This window comes from Melopsittacus undulatus, chromosome 4 (assembly GCF_012275295.1).
Source record: "Melopsittacus undulatus isolate bMelUnd1 chromosome 4, bMelUnd1.mat.Z, whole genome shotgun sequence".
Classification (NCBI taxonomy): Eukaryota; Metazoa; Chordata; class Aves; order Psittaciformes; family Psittaculidae; genus Melopsittacus; species Melopsittacus undulatus.
Genome location: NC_047530.1, coordinates 73126952 through 73130565, shown reverse-complemented (window position 1 = coordinate 73130565; position 3614 = coordinate 73126952). Strand labels below are relative to the sequence as shown.

The 3614-nt window shown below is 43.1% G+C and overlaps 1 long non-coding RNA gene across 1 annotated transcript; it reads left to right on the top strand.

Annotated features, from left to right (window-relative positions):
* Positions 1-249: 249 nt before the first annotated feature.
* Positions 250-1258, top strand: LOC115947282 (uncharacterized). The gene is made up of 2 exons (XR_004081223.2): positions 250-534; positions 1038-1258. It is a non-coding gene; the product is annotated as an uncharacterized lncRNA (long non-coding RNA).
* The last annotated feature ends 2356 nt before the right edge of the window (positions 1259-3614 follow it).

Genomic DNA, 3614 nt, shown 5'->3' with positions numbered 1-3614 from the left:
CCGAAGGGACGCTGGGAAAGGGCTCACGTGGTCCGGGGGCGGGAACTAGGACCCGGGCGGCACCAGGGGAGCCTAAAGGAAAGGGGGGAAAACGCTCACCGCGTTCTTAGCTGCTCGTTCAAGTACGCGGGGAGGTGGTAGGAGCGCTCCCCTCCGCTCTACGGCAGATGGTATGCGCCCTCCTGCCGGCTCTGCTTCATTGTCTTCCTCCCCAATCGTCCCCCCGTAAGCAGAGCCGGATTGGTACGTGCCGAGCGGGCTGCTGGAGGCGTGCGGTGGCAGGGTTCCTCCCGCCGCCCCGAGCTGTGGTGGTAGGCGCCGCCTGAGCACGAGGCCGTAGTTGGGAGCGGGAGCCTGGGACTGCTCGGGCGGAAGGCTGAGGTGGGCCCGCGGTGCCGCTCCGGCCGGGGGAGAGCTGTAGGTCATGGAGGAGTTGTGTGGCCAGAGAAACGGCTAGCGCTGCTCCGTACGGTCGCCCTACAAAAACCCTGCGCTGGCAGCTCTGCAGGTCTTATTCCAGTTCAGAGGAGAAAGGTGCCGTGCCTTAAGCTCCTATCGCTAGTTCGTTTAGTTTAAATCTGAGTAACCACTGTTGCGGTACTTGTCGAGCACTGTTTAAGTTAGGGCTTTTCTGAGTACCAAAGTCTTTGACCTTTTCCAAGAAGACTTGGAGAAAAAACTGAAAGCTTTTGTCCCTTTTAGGGGTCCTGTTCAGCTGCCTCACATGAGAGTTGAGTAAGAGGCTGCGCTGGACAAGGTGTGATGTTGCAAGTGTCGGTGTTTCATGAGTTCTGTGCAGCATTTTCATTAACTCCCTGTACTGTAAATCGGAAACTTAAAAATGCCCTTACAGATAATATGATGGGCATTTATATGGATTCAAAGTAATCTTAATTACGAAGAAATCCTATTTCATGCTATTTATTTAGATAATCAGGGTTTGATAGAGCTTGACTTTATCCAACAGACTCTTAAACATCTGTTTCACGCTGTGTTTTTGTGTTTTCTCTCACCTCGTAATCTCCGTCTCGCTTCAGATCAGAAGGTGTTTTACCACTTCAGGCCTGCAGTGGAAACTGTCTTGGTCCTTCTGCCCCCTCTGTAGTTTGTGATGATGTTCAGTGCTGGAAATGGGGGAAGAGGAGGAGAGGCCAGAAAAGGCGAGCTGAAATTCGACCCAGTGTTAAAACTCATTGTAACTTGAACTGAAATTAAGTATAAAATGTAATTTCATTTCTCAATAAAACCGTAAAATCTGCGTTGATCTGGGTTTGGGTTGTTTTTTTTTTTTTGCATGTGGTATTTAGCTAGCTTTTGATAAGAATATGTACACCTACATATGTACACCTGAAAAGTTTCTAGTGTGGAGAAAGAAGTTAATTTTTTGTAGTAAAAATTATATGTTTCTTTTATGTAACATTAACTCAGTGTTTTATGTCTCAGTATCTGTAACTTAGAGGTGACCAGAAGGCACATATTTTTATAAATTTTTAAAGCCTGTGTGGAACTTCAGATGCAATAGTGTGGAAGGTTGTTTTGGCTTGGTTTTTTTTTTGATCCTGGGAATAAGTGTGCCATCTTCTAAATGGGGAAGTGTTTTGTACTATTGTAGCTTCACAAGTCTGTTTAACAGCATTCGTAATTTTCATGTAATAACTAGTGGGATCTGTGTAAGTTGCAGTCCTACAAAGATCCAAAGTTGTGGTCTGTGTGACTGTACAATGGGATCATCCTACCGTAGTGATATGATTGGAGTGGAACTTGGAATTTGCTGATAGAAATAATTTCTAGTTCTGCCACTGGTTTCACTCTGTACCAGATGTGCCTGTCAAATCCATTTGTTGTCCCTTAATAAGGAGCAAAACATATTGAAACTTAATTTCTTTTGTGTGAAGTGCACAGATTTAGAACTCTGTAAATACTACAATATGTGCTATATTATACTATAATGTATACTATAATAAAATACTACATCCAGGCAGAAAGAATATATGTCTGATGTCACTGGGCTTGTGTGAGAGGCTCTAACTGAGAACTCTTATCTGAATAAGGTATTCTCAGCTAGTTGTGCAATGAGAGCAGACTGTGCTTCTCTGTCAGATGACTGTAGATAAGCATTATCTGGATGCTTTCAGCTGGTTTTGTAGGTGAATTGTGAGAAAGTTAATCACATTAAACAAACTTTCATATTAGTGTCTTCAAGGAGACAAAAGCATTAGGCCAGTAATTGAACTACATACCTCGCTTCTAACTTGCAGCATCTTTTTGATTGCCTCTTAGTTATCCTTTTGTGAAGAAACATGCTAAATTTGCTCAGGTTGATGTTAACTTTTGCCAGGACCAAAAGAGAAAATTAAAAAGCAGGAGTAATAATGCAGAAGAATTGAGTTACTGATTCATAGCAGCACTTTAATGTGTGTTTTCAGCATGTCAAAGTTCTGGACAGGTGTGTTGCCATGTCATAAAGCAGGGCAGCTTATGGACAGGCTATTGATTTCTGTCATCTGAAAAATTACTTTATCTTCATCAGTCTATAAAATTGGCATCCTTTCCTAACAGTTCATTGTGTCTGTTTGCATGACTTAAGATTTGATTCTTAAGCTTCAGTATGTTTTCAAATGCAAAATTATGTATCTCAATCACTGCCACTTTGGCAAATGTAAATTTGAAGATTATTTTGGAAACTGTATTTTGCATAATGACCAGTGTATGCTTTTCTAGCCCGTTTCTGTATAAATAGGGTGTAGGTGCAGCTGTGTTGCATGGCTTAAATGCAGTCGCAGGCAGCACACTGCTGGCAAAAGATCTCTGGTGTTTGTCCTGTGAAGGAATTGCCACTGTCTGCAAAATCCTGGGTCTCACTGGATGAGTTATCAGTGCTGTTCACCTGATTTGCTCCTGTGATAAAACAATGAATAAAGGCTACTGTCTGTGTCAGAAAAGCGGTGGAAATCCTGCTCCTTTATAACCAGGTTTGTCTTAAAGATGTGGTTGGAGCAACTGTGAAGAGGTAGGTGCTAACAGTGGGGTAGGTCTGCACACTGGTGGAGCCCATGGGTTTTGTGGCAGGCTTGACTTTGCCATGTGTCGCCGTTGAGGTGGCAACATCTAAGAGGAGACTTTCCCCTGCTTTTCACAGGGAAAGCTCAGATGTGTTAGTGCACTGTTGCCTTCAGTAAAGATGATGTTTGACTCTAATGCGCTGGCAAAACAATTTCAGACATGAGTTTTGGTTTATGATACTTTTATTTCTTTTATGGGGGGAGCAAGCAAGAGAGGAAACAAAGTTTTAAGTTTTTGTGTTTGTGAATGGATTCCTGGATGATTTCTCTTTGTTCCAGAGAGGGTTGAACTTGTGCCCTTGGCAAAGGCAACAGCTGTTTGTTCCAGCAAGTTTCGTGGCAGTTACAGGAACTCACTGTAAAAAAACCTAACAATTATTACTCAAAGCTGACAACAGAGATGGATGCCTGTAAGGCATGGGGACAGTGTCCAATAGACAATGAAGCTGAGAGTTTTGCCAGAAGAATTTACCTAATCTCTTGTTTAAGAACATGGCAGGAAGTTGAGCAGTTTGTTTGGACAGAACCAGCTGTGTAGCAGCTGATCTGTGT